Raw genomic sequence first — 22,066 nt, 5'->3', positions numbered from 1 at the left:
CTACTGAAATGATTTTTTTTTATTTAAACGGGGATAGCAGATCCATTCCATGTGTCATACTTGATCATTTCGCGATATTGCCATATATTTGCTGAAAGGATTTAGTAGAGAACATCGACGATAAAGTTTGCAACTTTTGGTCTCTGATAAAAAAATGCCTTGCCTGTACCGGAAGTAGCGTGACGTCGCAGGTTGAAGGGCTCCTCACATTTCCCCATTGTTTACACCAGCAGCGAGAGCGATTTGGAACGAGAAAGCGACGATTACCCCATTAATTTGAGCGAGGATGAAAGATTCGTGGATGAGGAACGTGAGAGTGAAGGACTAGAGTGCAGTGCAGGACGTATCTTTTTTCGCTCTGACCGTAACTTAGGTAAAAGGGCTCATTGGATTCCACACTTTCTCCTTTTTCTTTTGTGGATCACGGATTTGTATTTTAAACCACCTCGGATACTATATCCTCTTGAAAATGAGAGTCGAGAACGCGAAATGGACATTCACAGTGACTTTTATGTCCACGACAATACATCGGCAAAGCACTTTAGCTACGGAGCTAACGTGATAGCATCATGCTTAAATGCAAATAGAAACAAAAGAAATAAGCCCCTGACTGGAAGGATAGACAGCAGATCAACAATACTACTATCAGGAGACACCGAACCAAACACTGGACCTGTAACCACACGGTTAATGCTGTGCCGCCTGTCGAAGCCTAGCAATGCTGCTGCTAACGACGCCATTCAAGCTAACTTAGCTACGGGACCTCGTCAGAGTTATGCTAAAAACATTAGCGCTCCACCTACGCCAGCCCTCATCTGCTCATCAACACCCGTGCTCACCTGCGTTCCAGCGATCGACGGTGCGACGAAGGACTTTACCCGATCATCGATGCGGTCGGCGGCTAGCGTCGGATAGCGCGTCTGCTATCCAAGTCAAAGTCCTCCTGGTTGTGTTGCTGCAGCCAGCTGCTAATACACCGATCCCACCTACAGCTTTCTTCTTTGCAGTCTCCATTGTTCATTCAACAAATTGCAAAAGATTCACCAACACAGATGTCCAGAATACTGTGGAATTATGCGATGAAAACAGAGCTTTTTGTATTGGATACAATGTGTCTGAATACTTCCCGTTTCAACCATCGACGTCACGCGCAAACGTCATCATACCAAGATGTTTTCAGCCGGATATTTCGCGGGAAATTTAAAATTGCACTTTATAAGTTAACCCGGCCGTATTGGCATGTGTTGCAATGTTAAGATTTCATCATTGATATATAAACTATCAGACTGCGTGGTCGGTAGTAGTGGCTTTCAGTAGGCCTTTAATGGAGATGTTTGGATGTTTTGTTAAGGGCTTGCACTATTGCAGTAAACACAAATAAACTACGGTATTTGTACTTTACAAAAACCAAACCATCTGAATAAGAGTACCGGGTAAAATGTGACGATGAATCTCCAGAAACGCATTTCTAAACAGCAGTTGAGCGCACAGGCTTGTGGAAACAATGCATGTGCTAAATTAGCCTCCAGATTATGCATTCATGCACTATAATACCCATCCTTGCTCCATTTTCTTGCATCCCCGAGTCATCGTGTTTGCACGAAGGCTTTTCTAACAATCCAACTGCTACCAAGTGTGGATCGGAACAAGACACACTTGGTTTTGGTTCAATGTCGGGCTTATCTTCCACCGGATGCCATTGGTACCAGGGTGACCGGCACCTGTTCCGACTATCTGTACCAGACTGGAAGATGGATCAGAACAAGACGCACTTGGTTTTAGTTCCATGTCGGGCATGTCTTCCACCGGATGCCATTGGTACCAGGGTGACCGGCACCTGTTCCAACTATCTGTACCAGACTAGAAGATGGATCAGAACAAGATGCACTTGGTTTTGGTTCAATGTTGGGCATGTCTTCCACCGGATGCCATTGGTACCAGGGTGACCGGCACCTGTTCCGACTATCTGTACCAGACTAGAAGATGGATCAGAACAAGACGCACTTGGTTTTGGTTCCATGTCGGGCATGTCTTCCACCGGATGCCATTGGTACCAGGGTGACCGGCACCTGTTCCAACTATCTGTACCAGACTAGAAGATGGATCAGAACAAGACGCACTTGGTTTTGGATCAATGTCGGCCATGTCTTCCAAGCGAGAGCGATTCGGACCGAGAAAGCGACGATTACCCCATTAATTTGAGCGAGGATGAAAGATTTGTGGATAAGTAACGTGAGAGTGAAGGACTAGAGTGCAGTGCAGGACGTATCTTTTTCTCTCTGACCATAACTTAGGTACAAGGGCTCATTGGATTCCACACTTTCTCCTTTTTCTATTGTGGATCACGGATTTGTATTTTAAACCACCTCGGATACTATATCCTCTTGAAAATGAGAGTCGAGAACGCGAAATGGACATTCACAGTGACTTTTATCTCCACGACAATACATCGGCGAAGCACTTTAGCTACGGAGCTAACGTGATAGCATTGTGCTTAAATGCAGATAGAAACAGAAGAAATAAGCCCCTGACTGGAAGGATAGACAGAAGATCAACAATACTACCAAACTCTGGACATGTAACTACACGGTTAATGCTGTGCCGCCTGATGAAGCCTAGCAATGCTGTTGCTAACGACGCCATTGAAGCTAACTTAGCTACGGGACCTCGACAGAGCTATGCTAAAAACATTAGCTCTCCACCTACGCCAGCCCTCATCTGCTCATCAACACCCGTGCTCACCTGCGTTCCAGCGATCGACGGCGTGACGAAGGACTTCATCCGTGGGTTTGGCGGCTAGCATCGGCTAGGCGTAGTAAGTAGTCCTTGTTGTGTTGCTGTAAGTATTGTACTTAGCCGCTAATACACCGATCGATCCCACCTACAACGTTCTTCTTTGCAGCCTCCATTGTTCATTAAACAAATTGCAAAAGATTCACCAACACAGATGTCCAGAATACTGTGGAATTTTGTCGAACAAAACAAGAGGCTTTTCTATCGGGTCCGATGGGGTCCAACCACTTCCGTGGATTTTGTGACGTCACGCGCATAAATCATATCCAAAGGAGTTTTTCAACCGGAAGTGTGGCGGGAATTTTAAAATGTCACTTTATAAGTTAACCCGGCCGTATTGGCATGTGTTTCAATGTTAAGATTTCATCATTGATATATAAACTATCAGACTGCGTGGTCGCTAGTAGTGGCTTTCAGTAGGCCTTTAAGGCTCTGTTTACACTAAGGTTATCCAGGGTAAATCCCAGCTAACCATATATGTGTCCACACACAACAAGACCCCCGCCCCCCTCCTCCGTCCGCCAGCGCAACGCGACCTAATACAAAATAATATTGGAGCCTTGTATCGGAAAGTTTACATGCAAGTCGATACTGATTGATTGATATTGATTTTTTCCCCCCTCATATTGTCATGTCTGTGTTAATCATGTTTTAGTTTTGCCTGGGTTTTGGGCTCTTTTTTTAGTTCCTGGTTGCACTTCCTTGTTTGGTTTGGTTTCCATGGTCACCCATTAGTTTTCACCTGTCTTGTCACGCACCTGTTTCACATCCTCATGTCACGCACCTGTCTCACGTTTTCACTAATCATGTCACCAGTATTTAAAGGCCTACTGAAATGAATTTTTTTTATTTAAACGGGGATAGCAGATCTATTCTATGTGTCATACTTGATCATTTCGCGATATTGCCATATTTTTGCTGAAAGGATTTAGTAGAGAACAACGACGATAAAGATTGCAACTTTTGGTATCTGATAAAAAAAAGGCTTGCACCTACCGGAAGTAGCGTGACGTAGTCAGTTGAACATATACGCAAAGTTCCCTATTGTTTACAATGATGGCCGCATGAAGTGAGAGAGATTCGGACCGAGAAAGCGACAATTTCCCCATTAATTTGAGCGAGGATGAAAGATTTGTGGATGAGTAAAGTGCAAGTGAAGGACTAGTGGGGAGTTGAAGCTATTCAGATAGGGAAGATGCTGTGAGAGCCGGGGGTGACCTGATATTCAGCTGGGAATGACTACAACAGTAAATAAACACAAGACATATATATACTCTATTAGCCACAACACAACCAGGCTTATATTTAATATGCCACAAATTAATCCTGCATAAAAACACCTGCGTGTTTGTTACGCTAGCTCCTAGCTCCTCTGCTAGCTCCTAGCTCCATAGAACACGCCAATACAATTCAAACACCTGATCAACACACACAATCACTCAGCCCAAAAGACCGTTCACCTAACCCAAGGTTCATAAAGCTTATATATTTTTAAAAAGTTACGTATATACGCAAAAAAAAGTTGCGCACATACGGTCAAGCGATCAAATGTTTAGAAGCCAAAGCTGCATACTCACAGTAGCACGTCTGCGTCTTTGTCATCCAAATCAAAGTAATCCTGGTAAGAGTCTGTGTTGTCCCAGTTCTCTACAGGCGTCTGTGTATCGAAGTCAAAAGTCCTCCTGGTTAGAGTCTCTGTTATCCGAGTTCTTCCATCTTGACTGCATCTTCCGGGAATGTAAACAAAGAAGCGCCGGCTGTGTACTGTTGTTGCTGACTACGTTCGAAAAATACGTCCATTTCGCACCGACAACTTTCTTCTTTGCTTGCTCAGCTTCCTTCTCCATAATGCAATGAACATGATTGCAACAGATTCACGAACACAGATGTCCAGAATACTGTGGAATTATGAAATGAAAACAGAGCTTTTTCGTATTGGCTTCAATGTGGAAGGCATACCCGTGTTCCCCGGTCTACGTCACGCGCATACGTCATCCTCAGAGGCGTTTCGAACCGGAAGTTTAGCGGCAAATTTAAAATGTCACTTTATAAGTTAACCCGGCCGTATTGGCATGTGTTATAATGTTAAGATTTCATCATTGATATATAAACTATCAGACTGCGTGGTCGGTAGTAGTGGCTTTCAGTAGGCCTTTAAGGCCATTGTTGCCAGGCAGTCGGCCTGGCGACATCACTCTGTTCACCCTCATGATCCATGCTGCTCTTCCTTTCGCCCCTCTTGTCATGTCAAGTAAGTTTTGTTATTGTTCATAGTTTTTTGCCTTTGTGCTAGTGTTTTGTTTTCATAGTCTAGTTTTGTACTTCCGCCATTGTGCGCGCCTTTTGTTTTCATAGTCAAGTTTTTTTGTTTATCCCCTTTTGAGCCTTTTTTGAGTTAATATATTAAACATGTCCTCACCTGCACGCCACGTTTGGTCCAATTCCTTTGCACCACGGGAGAACAAAACACGCCACAGACCAAGTCTTGACACATATCAATATTAGCTCAGGATCCGAGGCTGTTTTTTTTTATTTTTTTTCCTTTTAAAGTACACTGTGTCAATATTGAAAGTGACAAATATCAACATCCTTCCCCTGGTCTAGCCAGATGCTCATTGCAAAATGTCAGCATCCCCCATGCATCTCCTGCTAGTCATTGATCGATGGTCAACCTGCTCTTTGTCTCTTGGTCTGAAGAGAGAAGAGAATCTATTTCCACCCCCAAGGCCCAATCAGTCTCCTCACCCGACATTGTCCACCATTTACCTGAATTACTGCATCTTCTGACTGAGGCGGGGGTCGGCAACCTATGGCACTAGAGCCGCATATTTAGCGCCGCCCTAGTGGCCCCCTGGAGCTTTTTAAAAGTCTATTAAACAGACAAGAAGCAAGGAATCATGCAGAGACAGAGTTCAATTTGGCTCAAATGAGGAGAGACGTTTTTTTGGGGGGCTGTACTATGGTTACAGATCCAAACTACGCTCTAAAGTCCAGCCCACGTGCTCCTCTATTTATTTGGGAGGTCCGCGGTTACGTCACCGAAGCTGCCACTGAAGGAAGGGGGTAATCTCAGCAGCTCCCGTTAGACACAATGAAATGCAAATGTGCTGACACTCGTGATATCGCCCTGTCTCTGCTTTGTCTGCGTCACGGTACTCGATGTTCGCCCTTGGCCGATTCTGGAAACAAACACTGATACGAGACGACTGGCTTTTTCACAGATAGAAAAAGTACAACTTCAGCACAATTGATAATAACTATAGCAACGGCCCTTAAGCATAAGAGTTGCGTGATAATATATACATAATTAGCATGAACATTACATTTCAACAGTATGAAAATGGAAAAATATGCCTCAATATTATGCCTCATTTGTAAGTATATTTGAGCTCATTTAATTTCCTCTGTGTATTTAATTGATATTTGCATGTCTCATGACACATTATCTGCATGTGATATTGGCTGCATTTCTCATAGTTGTTTGTCTGCCATGTTGTTCCAGACCACAGCAAACGTTACCCAGTTTGCAAAGAATGTAATAACTCTATTAAAAGAAGACCGCCTGCCTTAACTTGGACACACACATCTATACCTTTGGCCATTAAAAGCCAGTCATTTCCAGGAGTTATCTCACCCTCTGAGTAGCCTCTGATTTACTAATGTTTTCTAATGTTGTAAAAATGTGTAGAATAAATATTACATTTCAACATTTCTGTCAACGAAGATTTGTGTCAGCCTGAGACAGTTATTTTAATAGTAGGCTAATATAGCTAATATAGACACTTACATCATGTGTTGCCTTCATTATAACACTTATATAAGACTTTTAAAGTCATTTTGATAGTAGGCTAATATAGCTAATATAGACACTTACGTCATGTGTTGCCTTCATTATAACACTTATATAAGAATTTTAAATTCATTTTGATAGTAGGCTAATATAGACACTTGCATCATGTGTTGCCTTCATTATAACACTTATATAAGACTTTTAAAGCCATTTTGATAGTAGGCTAATATAGCTAATATAGACACTTACATCATGTGTTGTCTTCATTATAACACTTATATAAGACTTTTAAAGTCATTTTGATAGTAGGCTAATATAACTAATATAGACACTTACATCATGTGTTGTCTTCATTATAACACTTATATAAGACTTTTAAAGTCATTTTGATAGTAGGCTAATATAACTAATATAGACACTTACATCATGTGTTGCCTTCATTATAACACTTATATAAGACTTTTAAAGTCATTTTGATAGTAGGCTAATATAGACACTTACATCATGTGTTTCCTTCATTATAACACTTATATAAGACTTTTAAAGTCATTTTGATAGTAGGCTAATATAGCTAATGTAGACACTTACATCATCTGTTGCCTTTATTATAACAATTATATAAGACTTTTAAAGTAATTTTGATAGTAGGCTAATATAGCTAATATAGACACTTACATCATGTGTTGTCTTGATTATAACACGTGTATATGTCTTTTCAAGTCATTTTGATAGTAGGCTAATGTAGACTCTTGCATCATGTGTTGCCTTCATTATAACACTTATATAAGACTTTTCAAGTCATTTTGATAGTAGGCTAATATAGCTAATATAGACACTTACATCATGTGTTGTCTTGATTATAACACGTGTATATGTCTTTTCAAGTCATTTTGATAGTAGGCTAATGTAGACTCTTGCATCATGTGTTGCCTTCATTATAACACTTATATAAGACTTTTCAAGTCATTTTGATAGTAGGCTAATATAGCTAATATAGACACTTACATCATGTGTTGTCTTGATTATAACACGTGTATATGTCTTTTCAAGTCATTTTGATAGTAGGCTAATGTAGACTCTTGCATCATGTGTTGCCTTCATTATAACACTTATATAAGACTTTTCAAGTCATTTTGATAGTAGGCTAATATAGCTAATGTAGACACTTACATCATGTGTTGCCTTCATTGTAACACTTATATAAGACTTTTAAAGTCATTTTGATAGTAGGCTAATATAGCTAATATAGACACTTACATCATGTGTTGTCTTGATTATAACACGTGTATATGTCTTTTCAAGTCATTTTGATAGTAGGCTAATGTAGACTCTTGCATCATGTGTTGCCTTCATTATAACACTTATATAAGACTTTTCAAGTCATTTTGATAGTAGGCTAATATAGCTAGTGTAGACACTTACATCATGTGTTGCCTTCATTGTAACACTTATATAAGACTTTTAAAGTCATTTTGATAGTAGGCTAATATAGCTAATATAGACACTTACGTCATGTGTTGCCTTCATTATAACACTTATATAAGACTTTTAAAGTCATTTTGATAGTAGGCTAATATAGACACTTGCATCATGTGTTGCCTTCATTATAACACTTATATAAGACTTTTAAAGCCATTTTGATAGTAGGCTAATATAGCTAATATAGACACTTACATCATGTGTTGCCTTCATTTTAACACTTATATAAGACTTTTAAAGTCATTTTGATAGTAGGCTAATATAGACACTTGCATCATGTGTTGTCTTCATTATAACACTTATATAAGACTTTTAACGCCATTTTGATAGTAGGCTAATATAGACACTTACATCATGTGTTTCCTTCATTATAACACTTATACAATACTTTTAAAGTCATTTTGATAGTAGGCTAATATAGCTAATATAGACACTTACATCATGTGTTGCCTTCATTATAACACTTATATAAGACTTTTAATTTTTTGCGGCTCCAGACAGATTAGTTTTTTGTGTTTTTGGTCCAATATGACTCTCCCTGGACTAAGTGAACAGTTTATACAAACACCGCTAACTACAATTAGTAGAAAAACCGAGCCCTCAGTGATTTTTTTTTCCTCATGGTCGTTAACTGGAATTGATTGGACGAGTCTATATCGCTCGCTTGGAAATGAATAGCCTGCGATCCCCCCGAGAGAGATCTGGGACAAACGTGGCCTGGCCGGGCCTGGCGGGGGTCTCGTCCCAGTCGAAGCGCTGATGGGCATCAGCTGGGAAAGCATCAGGGTGGAGGCAACGGAGCGGAAAGTGCACGGAGAGAGTGACGGATGCGGTGGAGTTGAGTGAAAGGGCACAGCTGCCATCTAAACGCTTTAAAAATGGCATTTTTGAATAGTGTGAAGAGACACGCCGTGTTGGACCTCCTGACGTCCTTATCAGCAGCCGAGTGGCACACGCCCCCCCCCACCCCCAGTTTGAGGGGGAGATGTTTTTGCAACATGTCACAAAGAGGCTCCAAGGTAAGAGCATGCACACATCCTTTCTTTTAAATGGCTTCTTCACACCATGTTGTTTGTCAAACTCCAATGTGTGGTGTTACTTTTAATGCTAAGTCTCCCCGGCTGACAAGCGGCTAGCAGCAATGTGTCTCTGGTAAACTAACACGTGTCACCTCCGATACGGCAAATCAACTGCATTCTAGGTATCATTATCACTGGAGAACAGCGCTAAACATGTTACACAACGAGAGAAAAAGCCAGGAGCAGGCATGTTGATGGCTAAGATAAGCTAGCTTAAACTTTAGGTGTCGATGGAACCACAGAAGAAAATAAGTGTTTGTTAACAGGAAATTAACAATTTAATGAGAGTCTAGAGCAGTGGTGTCCAAAGTGTGGCCCGGGGGCCGTTTGGGCAACATTGTAAAAATACCAACAAAAAAAGTGGAATTAAACAGTAAATAGTCGCAATTTTGACTCTTATAACTTTTTTCATTTAAAGCTGTCTCTGCTTTGTTTGAAAAATATTGAATTAAAATCAATGTTGTTATGAATTATTGACCTATTCAAGACTCCAGTTACTTCACATCAAATATTCTAATTTGGAATATTTTGGGGGTAAAAGATTGCATGTTTTGTTTGTTTGCGATTAAAAAAAACAAAGTTTTCCAATATAAAAAGGGGAAAAAAAACATTAAAAAAAGTTATAAAAATGTATAATCCACATATAGATCTGAAGTTGATCAAGTGTTGAAAGTTAAAGAAATGTATGACTTATTTTTTAACACTCAAGTGAGACCCCAGGAATTTGAGTGGGTTTCAAAAAATAAACATAAAAAAATAATGAAAAAACTGTCGTTTAAAAAAATATGAATAAATTAAAATCAATGTTGTTGTGAATCGTTGACCTATTTAAGGCTCCAATTACTTCACATCAAATATTCTACTTTGGAATATTTTGGGGGTAAAATCTTGCATGTTTTGTTTGTTTGTGATTAAAAAAAAAAAATAAAAAAAAAGTTTTCCATTACTAAAAAGAAAAAAAATCTTTTAAAAAATTATAAAAGTTTATAATCCACATATAGCTCTGAAGTTGATCAGAGTGTTGAAAGTTAAAAAGAAAAGTATGACTTATTTTTAACACTTAAGTGAGACCCTTGTCAATCCCCAGGAGTTTTAGTGGGATTTGAAAAAGAACAAAACTGTCATCGCTCAAAAAAATATGAATAAAGTTTTCCATTACAAAAAGGGGGAAAAAAAACATTAAAAAAAACTTATAAAAACTTATCACCCACATATAGATCTGAAGTTGATCAAGTGTTGAAAGTTAAAAAGAAATGTATGACTTATTTTTAACACTCAAGTGAGACCCCAGGAATTTTAGTGGGATTAAAAAAATAAAAAATAAAAAAAATAAAAAAAACTGTCGTCGATCAAAAAATATGAATAAATTAAAATCAATGTTGTTATGAATCGTTGACCTATTTAAGGCTCCAATTACTTCACATCAAATATTCTACTTTGGAATATTTTGGGGGTAAAATCTTGCATGTTTTGTTTGTTTGCAATTTAAAAAAAAAAAAAAAAAAAAAGTTTTCCATTACAAAAAGAAAAGAAAAAAAACGAAAACAAATAATAAAAACTTATAATCCATACATGGATCTGAAGTTGATCAAGTGTTGAAAATTAAAAATAAATGTATGACTTATTTTTAACACTTAAGTGAGACCCCAGGAATTTTAGTGGGATTTCAAAAATAAATAAATAAATAAATAGATATATAAAAACTGTCTTCGCTCAAAAAAATATGAATAAATTAAAATCAATGTTGTTATGAATCGTTGACCTATTTAAGGCTCCAATTACTTCACATCAAATATTCTACTTTGGAATATTTTGGGGTTAAAATATTGCATGTTTTGTTTGTTTGCGATTACAAAAAACAATGTTTTCCACTACAAAAAGGGGAAAAAAAATTTTTTTAAATTATAATTGTTGAAAAGTTAAAAATAAATGTATGACTTATTTTTAAACACTTAAGTGAGACCCTTGTCAATCCCCAGGAGTTTTAGTGGTATTTGAAAAAAACAACTAAAAACTGTCATCGCTCAAAAGAATATTAATAAATTAAAATCAATGTTGTTATGAATTATTGACCTATTTAAGGCTCCAGTTTATATCACATCAAATATTCTACTTTGGAATATTTCGAGGTTAAAATATTGCATGTTTTGTTTGTGATTTAAAAAAACTACGTTTTCCACTCCAAAAAGGGAAAAAAATACATTAAAATGTTTTTCAAAATTTATAATCTACAGATGGATCTGAAGTTGATCAGTGTTGAAAGTTAAAAATAAATGTATGACTTATATTGTAACACTTAAGTGAGACCCTTTTCAAACCCAGGAATTTTAGTGGGATTTGGAAGAAAAAAAACTGCGTCGCTCAAAAAAATATTAATAAATAAAAATTAGAGATGTCCGATAATATCGGCCTGCCGATATTATCGGACATCTCTAATTTTTATTTTTTTATCGGCCTGCCGATATTATCGGCCGATAAATGCGTTAAAATGTAATATCGGAAATTATCGGTATCGGTTCTTTTATTATCGGTATCGTATTTTTAATTTTTTTTTTTAGTTTTTTTTTTAACACTCATTCACACTCATTCACACAAAAGGGTTGTTTCTTTCTGTTATTAATATTCTGGTTCCTACATTATATATCAGTATATATCAATACAGTCTGCAAGGGATACAGTCCGTAAGCACACATGATTGTGCGTGCTGCTGGTCCACTAATAGTACTAACCTTTAACAGTTAATTTTACTAATTTTCATTAATTACTAGTTTCTATGTAACTGTTTTTATATTGTTTTACTTTCTTTTTTATTCAAGAAAATGTTTTTAATTTATTTATCTTATTTTATTTTATTAATTTTTTTTTTTTAAGTACCTTATCTTCACCATACCTGGTTGTCCAAATTAGGCATAATAATGTGTTAATTCCATGACTGTATATATCGGTTGATATCGGTATCGGTTGATATCGGTATCGGCAATTAAAGAGTTGGACAATATCGGAATATCAGATATGGGCAAAAAGCCATTATCGGACATCCCTAATAAAAATCTATGTTGTGAGTTATTGACCTATTCAAGACTCCAATTACTTCACATCAAATATTCTACTTTGGAATATTTTGGGGGGTAAAATATTGCATGTTTTCTTTGTTTGCCATTAAAAATGAAAACATAAAAAACGTCATTACAAAAAGGGAAAAAAAACATTAAAAAAATATAAAAGCTTATAATCCACAGATAGATCTGAAGTTGATCCGAGTGTTGAAAGTTAAAAATAAATGTATGACTTTTTTTTTTTAACACTTAAGTGAGACCCTTTTGAATCCCCAAGAATTTTAGTGGGATTTGAAAAAAAAATTAAAAATACGGTTGTCGCTCAAAATAATATTAATCAATTAAAATGAATGTTGTTATGAATTATTGACCTATTCAAGACAAGATATATGGATCTCAAGTTGATCAAGTTTTGAAAGTTAAAAAGAAATGTATGACTTATTTTTAACACTTAAGTGAGACCCCAGGAATTTTAGTGGGATTTTAAAAATAAAAATAAATAAATAAATAAAAATGTCTTCGTTAAAAAAAATATTACTAAATTAAAATCAATGTTGTTATGAATCGTTGACCTATTTAAGACTCCAATTACTTCACATTAAATATTCTAATTTGGAATATTTTAGGGTTAAAATATTGCATGTTTTATTTGTTTGCGATTAAAAAAAACAATGTTTTTCACTACAAAAAGGGAAGAAAAAAAAAGTTTTTCAATTATAATTGTTGAAAAGTTAAAAATAAATGTATGACTTATTTTTAACACTTAAGTGAGACCCTTTTTAATCCCCAAGGAATTTTAGTGCGATTTGAAAAAAACCAAAAAACTGTCATCGCTCAAAAAAATATGAATAAAGTTTTCCATTACAAAAAGGGGGTAAAAAAAACGTTAAAAAAAGTTATAAAAACTTATAATCCACAGATAGATCTGAAGTTGATCAAGTGTTGAAAGTTAAAAAGAAATGTATGACTTAAGTGAGACCCCAGGAATTTTAGTGGGATTTCAAATATATATATATATATATATATATATATATATATATATATATATATATATATATATATATATATATATATATATATATATATATATATATATATATATATATATATATATATAACTGTCGTCGCTCAAAAAAATATGAATAAATTAAAATCAATGTTGTTATGAATCGTTGACCTATTTAAGGCTCCAATTACTTCACATCAAATATTCTACTTTGGAATATTTTGGGGGTAAAATCTTGCTTGTTTTGTTTGTTGGCAATTTTTAAAAAAAAAGAAAAAGTTTTCCATTACAAAAAGAAAAGAAAAAAAACAGAAAAAAAATTATAAAAACTTATAATCCACACATATATCTGAAGTTCATCCGCGTGTTGAAAGTTAAAAATAAATGTATGACTTATTTTTAACACTTAAGTGAGACACTTTTCAATCCCCAAGAATTTTAGTGGGATTTGAAAAAACCCAAAAACTGTCGTCGCTCAAAAAAATTTGAATAAATTAAAATCAATGTAATGAATTATTGACCTATTTAAGACTCCAATTACTTCACATCAAATATTCCCCTCTGAAATTTTTTAGGGGGAAAATACCGCATATTTTGTGTTTTTTGCCATTTAAAAAAAACAAGTTTTGTTTGATCTAAAGGCATAAAAACTGAAGAAAAAAAAAGTTTTACATCGTATCGACAGACCGGAAGTTGATCAAGAGATTTAAACGTTGAATAATAGAGTAAAATAATAATGATACTTTGTGACTTATTTCTCACATTTTTATGACTCAGACCAAACTTGATGGGAGACTTAAAGGTTCAAAAAAAATCAGAGCGTCCGTACACGAAACACGTAATTGAATACAATACGGAACATGATCCATTATTATGTGCAGGTATTTTTTTTCAAAATGTCTTTTGTACAGCATGAACGTTGCAGTATTTCACTTGAGTTGCTCATGTTCTATCTGTGGGGAAGCAGATGGCCCTGAGCGTGAAAGACAGAGCCATGGGGGCCATTATCGGGGCAGCAGTGGCAGATGCAGCAGGTGAGATAAAACTTGTGGAACAGATGGCGTTATTTACATGAAGGACTCTCTGTAATAATAGGTCAGACAATCTTCTGAAATGTGTGTGCCGGTTTTGCCTCACTTGACACTTGCGCCATCTAAAAACGCTTCAAACATAATTGTGAAGGTTTGTTTTTTTAACATATGGCACTTTTCCACCCAAAGTTCAGGAACTTGAGGTTCCTGGAACCTCTGTAGAAGTGTGTGGTTTGTGTTTCCACCCCATTTCACAGTTCAGGTAGTTGACACAAATCAGTCTGACATATGGAGGAGTGGTTCAAAGTAAATAAACAGACAGTATTAGGTCATAGTTCTTATACTAAAAAGTAAGTAATTGAAATACAAAGCAATAATATACAAAATATGATTTCAAAAAATAAAGTGTACTGGATTGTTCATAAAAAGTCAGGCTTTTGTCCGCAATGTCCAACAGTCAGAAAGTCGTCCTCTCAGTAAATGATGAATTCATGAGGGTCAGGCGGTTCCTTTTGGTCCATTTCAGCTGTAAATAACAATATATAAATAATAAATGTCAGTGTTTAACTGTAAATAACAATATATAAATAATAAATGTCAGTGTTTATCTTTAAATAACATATATAAATAATACATGTCAGTGTTTATCTGTAAATAATAATATATAAATAACAAAAGTCAGTGTTTATCTGTAAATAAAAATATATAAATTATACATGTCAGTATTTAACTGTAAATAACAATATATGACTAATAAATGTCAGTGTTTATCTGTAAATAACAATATATAAATAATACATGTCAGGGTTTATCTGTAAATAACAATATATAAATAATACATGTCAGGGTTTATCTTTAAATAACAATATATAAATAATAAATGTCAGTGTTTAACTGTAAATAACAATATATAAATAATAAATGTCAGTGTTTATCTTTAAATAACATATATAAATAATACATGTCAGTGTTTACCTGTAAATAATAATATATAAATAACAAAAGTCAGTGTTTATCTGTAAATAAAAATACATAAATTATACATGTCAGTATTTAACTGTAAATAATAATATATGACTAATAAATGTCAGTGATAATCTGTAAATAACAATATATAAATAATACATGTCAGGGTTTATCTTTAAATAACAATATATAAATAATAAATGTCAGTGTTTAACTGTAAATAACAATGTATAAAAAATAAATGTCAGTGTTTATCTTTAAATAACAATATATAAATAATACAGGTCAGTGTTTACCTGTAAATAATAATATATAAATAACAAAAGTCAGTGTTTATCTGTAAATAAAAATATATAAATTATACATGTCAGTATTTAACTGTAAATAACAATATATGACTAATAAATGTCAGTGTTTATCTGTAAATAACAATATATAAATAATACATGTCAGGGTTTATCTGTAAATAACAATATATAAATAATACATGTCAGGGTTTATCTTTAAATAACAATATATAAATAATAAATGTCAGTGTTTAACTGTAAATAACAATATATAGATATACATGTCAGTGTTTATGTTTAAATAACAATATATAAATAATACATGTCAGTGTTTACCTGTAAATAATAATATATAAAAAACAAAAGTCAGTGTTTATCTGTAAATAAAAATATATAAATTATACATGTCAGTATTTAACTGTAAATAACAATATATGACTAATAAATGTCAGTGTTTATCTTTAAATAACAATATATAAATAATAAATGTCAGTGTTTACCTGTAAATAATAATATTTAAACAACAAAAGTCAGTGTTTATCTGTAAATAAAAATATATAAATAACAAAAGTCCGTGTTTATCTGTAAATAATAATATATAAATAACAAAAGTCAGTGTTTATCTGTAAATAAATATATATAAATTATACATGTCAGTATTTAACTGTAAATAACAATTTATGACTAATAAATGTCAGTGTTTATCCGTAAATAACAATATATAAATAATAAATGTCAGTGTTTACCTGTAAATTATAATATATAAATAACAAAAGTCAGTGTTTATCTGTAAATAAAAATATATAAATTATACATGTCAGTATTTAACTGTAAATAACAATATATGACTAATAAATGTCAGTGTTTATCTGTAAATAACAATATATAAAAAATGAATGTCAGTGTTTACCTGTAAATAATATTTAAATAACAAAAGTCAGTGTTTAACTGTAAATAAAAATATATAAATTATTCTTGTCAGTATTTAACTTTAAATAACAATATATAAAAAATGCATGTCAGTGTTTAACTGTAAATAACAATATATAAATAATAAATGTCAGGGTTTATCTTTAAATAACAATATATAAATAATAAATGTCAGTGATTAACTGTAAATAACAAAATATAAATATATATGTCAGTGTTTATCTTTAAATAACAATATATAAATAATACATGTCAGTGTTACCTGCAAATAATAATATATAAATAAAAAAGTCAGTGTTTAACTGTAAATAAAAATGTATAAATTATACATGTCAGTAATTAACTGTAAATAACAATATATAAATAATACAAGTCAGTGTTTATCTGTAAATAACAATATACAAATAACTGTCAGTGTTTAACTGTCAATATCAATGTATAAATAATACATGTCAGTGTTTAGCTTTAAATAACAATATGTAAATAATACATGTCAGTGTTTAACTGTAAATAACAAAATATAAACAATAAATGTCAGTCTTTATTTGCAAATAACAATATATAAATAATACAAGTCAGTGTTTGTCTGTAAATAACAATATACAAATAATAACTGTCAGTGTTTAACTGGCAATAACAATATATAAATAATAAATTTCAGTGTTTAACTGTAAATAATATATAAAAAATACATGTCAGTGTCTATCTGTAAATAATATATAAATAATAAACGTTAGTGTTTATCTTTAAATAACAATATATAAATAATAAACGTTAGTGTTTATCCCACGCCGACAACAAACATCGGCTTTAGCGTTAGCTTGTTAGCATTAGCATTCTGTTCACTGGGGTTGAGGCTAATAACTACACAAATGGAGTGTCACTGATTACTTTTACAACATGTAATAAAGTAAATAGTTAATATTTGATGTTATTTACCTTCATTCCACTTGTTTACTGCCTACTTTATGTCACATTTATCCAATGAAGTCAAAAAATAGCGAGATATCAGTTTTGGTCCATGCCGCCCAGCCCTAGTAAATGGTACACCATGAACTGATAACATTATTTAAAAAGTAAATGATGCACTTTGAGATAGAAATGTGTATTTCATGGCATTTTTTTTTAAAGGTTTTTGTGTATTTTTGTGTATTATGAATGAAGCAAAACCATCAGTACAGATTGTTTAATTTATTTTTGTTTTGTAGATTAAAGTGTTTTATACATTGTGCTACTGTGTCGATGTTGTTGATCAATTTGAACATTTTAGTATTCGATGAGTTTATTTAATTGTATTTTTCACTGTCAAATGGTTCAAGTCGGTCAAAAAATGTTTATAATTTAAAGAAGGATACATTTTTTTAATTTAAATTTCTGTTACAGACTAAAAACAATGTTAATATAGTTATTGTATGTGGTGTGTTAATCCATATTTCTTTCTATTTTGTTTTATTTAATGTTAGGGATACAGTTTTCTGCAGAGGTGTACTTATAGCACTCTTGTGTTCATGCTTTGTTCTCCGACTCAGCTCAGCCCATGCATTGGATTTATAATCCAGAAAGACTCAAAGAAGTGCTGGCAGGTCTGGAGCCCACACCGGAGTTTCGTGCCGACTCTGCAAATCCTTTCTACCGCAGGAAGACCGGCGAGCAGACCTGCTATGGCGACCAGGCTTACGTCCTGTTGGAATCGCTGAGTCAGCGTGGAGGTGATGTACCCAACTGAGTCTCACACTTCATCACGTAGAAGTTTCTAGCGTTAATGTGCATAAACATGAAGCACCACAAATAAACCATTTAGTGTAAATATGTTGCGTTTGAATGTGCACACCAGTGACCTGTATCAAAATAAAATGCACCAAAAGAATTAGGTGGGTGCGGCTTATGCTTAGATGCACTATATAGTACGGAAACTACCTTAGTAAGTGTAAAAAATAGAAATGTTTTTCTTGTTAAATGTTCCGTTAAACTACTAAGTGTCATGACCTGTCACTTCCTGGTTTGCGCTCTTATTTTGTTCCGACTTCCTGTTCTGTATGTGAAGCTGAGGACTTGGTCGGTTGTGGAATCATTATTGGCGTTACTAACACGGTTTGTTGTTACCAAGATTCGTGCTTTACTATACATTTTCTGTTGTAAGCTCTCTGTCGGCCTTTCCCTGTGCTTTTCTGTGCATTTCCCTGCTGCACTCTACTTTGGTTTTGTACAAAACCCAAAACCAGTGAGGTTGGCACGTTGTGTAATTTGTAAATAAAAAATAGTATACAATGATTTGCAAATCCTTTTCAACTTATATTCAATTGAATAGACTGCAAAGACAAGATCTTTAATGTTCACACTGAGAAACTTATTTTTTGTGTGCAAATAATCATTAACTTAAAATTTAATGGCAGCAACACATTGCAAAAAAGTTGGCACAAGGGCATTTTTACCACTGTGTTACATGGCCTTTCCTTTTAACAACACTCAGTAAACGTTTGGGAACTGAGGAGACACATTTTTTAAGCCTTTCAGGTAGAATTCTTTCCCATTCTTGCTTGATGTACAGCTTAAGTTGTTCAACAATACCATTGGGGTATTTCAGGCTTCATAATGCGCCACACATTTTCAATGGGGGACAGGTCTGGACTACAGGCAGGCCAGTCTAGTACCCGCACTCTTTTACTATGAAGCCACGCTGTTGTAACACGTGGCTTGGCATTGTCTTGCTGAAATAAGCAGGGGCGTCCATGGTAACGTTGCTTGGATGGCAACATATGTTGCTCCAAAACCTGTATGTACCTTTCAGCATTAATGGTGCCTTCACAGATGTGTAAGTTACCCATGTCTTGGGCACTAATACACCCCCATACCATCACACATGCTGGCTTTTACACTTTGCGCCTATAACAATCCGGATGGTTCTTTTCCTCTTTGTTCCGGAAGGACACGACGTTCACAGTTTCCAAAAATAATTTTAAAATGTGGACTTACAGACCACAGAACACTTTTCCACTTTGCATCAGTCCATCTTAGATGAGCTCGGGCTAAGCGAAGCCGGCGGAGTTTCTGGGTGTTGTTGATAAATGGCTTTGGCTTTGCATAGTAGAGTTTTAACTTGCACTTACAGATGTAGCGACGAACTGTAGTTACTGACAGTGGTTTTCTGAAGTGTTCCTGAGCCAGTGTGGTGATATCCTTTACACACTGATGTCGCTTTTTGATGCAGTACAGCCTGAGGGATCGAAGGTCACGGGCATTCAATGTTGGTTTTCAGCCTTGCGGTGATTTCTCCAGATTCTCTGAAACTTATGATATTACAGAACGTAGATGGTGAAATCCCTAAATTCCTTGCAATAGCTGGTTGAGAAATGTTGTTCTTAAACAATTTGCTCAGGCATTTGTTGACAAAGTGGTGACCCTCGCCCCGTCCTTGTTTGTGAACGACTGAGCATTTCATGGAAGCTGCTTTTATAGCCAATCATGGCACCCACCTGTTCCCAATTTGCCTGTTCACCTGTGGGATGTTCCAAATAAGTGTTTCTCAGTCTTTTTTGCCACTTGTGCCAGCTTTTTTGAAACATGCTGCAGGCATCAAATTCCAAATGAGCTAATATTTGCAAAAAAAATAACAGTTTTCCAGTTCAAACATGAAATATCTTGTCTTTGCAGTCTATTCAATTGAATATAAGTTGAAAAGGATTTGCAAATCATTGTATTCTGTTTTTATTTACCATTTACACAAGGTGACAACTTCACTGCTTTTGGGTTTTGTAGTTCGATCTACATTATTTCTTACCGGACAAACTGCTTCGGTTTTTGTATGATTAGTTATTTGTCTGACCTGTCATGACAGTTTGGACTGTGTTAGGTATTTTCCTGTGTTCTGTGTCATTTCCTGTCCCGGTGTGTTTTTTACTTTGGACCTATTTCCTATTGCACTCCTTGTTTTGCTGCACCTCCACTTTGTTTGCCAGCACACCCGTTTTCCATTTCAAATCTTTTTAGCTTCTCCCGTAGCTGCTGGCCAGTGCTGGATTATTGCCTTGTTGTCTGCCGCTACGTGCTTTGAACCGGTCTTTGTGATGCGGTTTTAGCCCTCTTGGTAAAGAATTTAATTATTTTACCTGCACGTCTCTTTTCCGTCTCTGTAACCCGGGGTCGGGCCCTCCACCGACATGCCAATACAATAACCGAGGTACCACTGTGTTGTATAAAATATCCAATTATTATTATTAATTTCTTACTATTATTTATTTATTTATTTTTATTGTGATTACTTATGGAGTTTATTGTGAAAAAATTGTGAACAGGAAGTGAACAAAAAGTTTTGCAACTGTTATGTAAAGAAAAGGGGTAGGATTAAATAAGCTCTGCTTCTTCCTACTCCTTTTCGAACATGTTGAAAAGAGAAACTGGAAATTGTGATGTATCATGTTGTAAGCTTGCATGTTCCAAATAAACTCAAACTCAAACTACATTTTATACATTTTTGCTTTTTAAAAAATGTTTAGTACAACAAAAAAAAAGACTTATTGGGTTAATCCTTTTAATTTAGTTTAACAAGATTTGCTGATCTCTTGTCTGGTCATTACTATGTTTTTGTGCAGTCATATATGGCCATAAATGGTAGAATATTCATAAATTCATATTTTTTTCTTTAAAATGTTGGTTTACTACTACTAATACTACATAAGGGTCGTTCAAACCTCGCTAACCTCGCTTCACAAATAGACATTTTAAGTGAATTCTGTCGGGTTCAAACACTGAAGACAAGAAGCAAATAATTAAACTTAGACTTAGACTTCCTTTTTATTGTCATTCAAATTTGAACTTTACAGCACAGATAAGAACGAAATTTCGTTACATAAGCTCATGGTAGTGCAAGATTTAAAAAAAAAGCAATAAGGTGCATATATAAATATATATATATAAAATAAATAAATATATATAAATATGTATAAATAAATAGATTACTGTACAGATAAATATATTGCACTTTTTCACATGCATTTATGGATGTATGTTATATTGTCTTTTTTATTCCAGCGAGATAATCCATTTTGGGGGTAGTGGAGGGGATAATTTAATTATGATGCGTTCAAGAGTCTCACGGCTTGAGGGAAGAAGCTGTTACAGAACCTGGAGGTTCTGCTTCGGAGGCTGCGGAACCTCTTTCTAGAGTCCAGCAGTGAAAACAGTCCTTGGTGGGGGTGGGAGGAGTCTTTGCAGATTTTCTGAGCCCTGGTCAGGCAGCGGCTTTTTGCGATCTCCTGGATTTGGCTCAATTTGAGGAGAGTCGCCTGGACACTGTACCCTTTTACAGTGTCATTACACTCTCCCAAAATATTGCACGCCTCCTTCTTTTATTTGGACCTTCCCTGACCACATGGCCACAGCTGTTTCTAAGGGACGAGGGTCGTAAACAGTTCACACAAAAGGTTGGTTCAAAAAAGAAGTCGTAAAAGAGTTAAAAAAAAGAGGTCGTCTGTAACTTGGGCAGATCCTGCCTTCTCTCCGCTTTGTAGTCCTTGGTGTTAAAACAATATATTTCTGTTGATTACAATACTTGAAAGAAACAGAAACACCTTCATGTTGCTTCCATCCTACACAGTGGAGTTTTACAAGCCTTCTTCTTGGTAGGTTCAAAGACAGCTTTGGTCTTCTCGC

General features: G+C 34.8%; 1 pseudogene; it reads left to right on the top strand.

Annotated features, from left to right (window-relative positions):
• The first annotated feature begins 9,026 nt into the window (after positions 1–9,026).
• The window catches only part of LOC133630231 (crystallin J1B-like), a 28,897-nt pseudogene continuing 15,857 nt past the window's right edge, over positions 9,027–22,066 (top strand).

Source organism: Entelurus aequoreus, linkage group LG15 (genome assembly GCF_033978785.1).
Source record: "Entelurus aequoreus isolate RoL-2023_Sb linkage group LG15, RoL_Eaeq_v1.1, whole genome shotgun sequence".
NCBI lineage: Eukaryota > Metazoa > Chordata > Actinopteri > Syngnathiformes > Syngnathidae > Entelurus > Entelurus aequoreus.
This window is presented reverse-complemented; position numbering and strand designations above follow the sequence as displayed.